The sequence below is a fragment of the Penaeus monodon genome, chromosome 33 (assembly GCF_015228065.2).
Source record: "Penaeus monodon isolate SGIC_2016 chromosome 33, NSTDA_Pmon_1, whole genome shotgun sequence".
NCBI lineage: Eukaryota > Metazoa > Arthropoda > Malacostraca > Decapoda > Penaeidae > Penaeus > Penaeus monodon.
The window spans coordinates 31,286,332-31,286,599 of NC_051418.1; the positions used below are offsets into that span (position 1 = coordinate 31,286,332).

The window sequence follows — 268 nt, forward strand, 5'->3', positions numbered from 1 at the left end:
TTGATGGGAAGTTAAAAAAAAAGCACACACTTTTATTTTTGATGTTACATTCTCAATTTATTAAATGCTTTCGGAAAATTGGTGCCCAAAACTCAATTGCTAGCATGATTAAGGAAAAGCCGTCAAAAGCAAAATATATTCTCTCCCATATAATCATACTGGGAGTATTACAACTTCCTATAAGCTGAGCTCCACTCCAAGACAGTTTTTCCTTCAGACACATTTTTTTCTAATAGGGAGGAAAATCAAAATCCATATCCATTGGAGT

The 268-nt window shown here is 33.6% G+C and overlaps 1 protein-coding gene across 1 annotated transcript in view; it reads right to left on the minus strand.

The window, feature by feature from the left end:
- LOC119594380 (C-Jun-amino-terminal kinase-interacting protein 4-like) overlaps nt 1–268 on the minus strand; it is a gene marked incomplete in the record, with an annotated part of 97,279 nt that overhangs the window by 27,244 nt on the left and 69,767 nt on the right.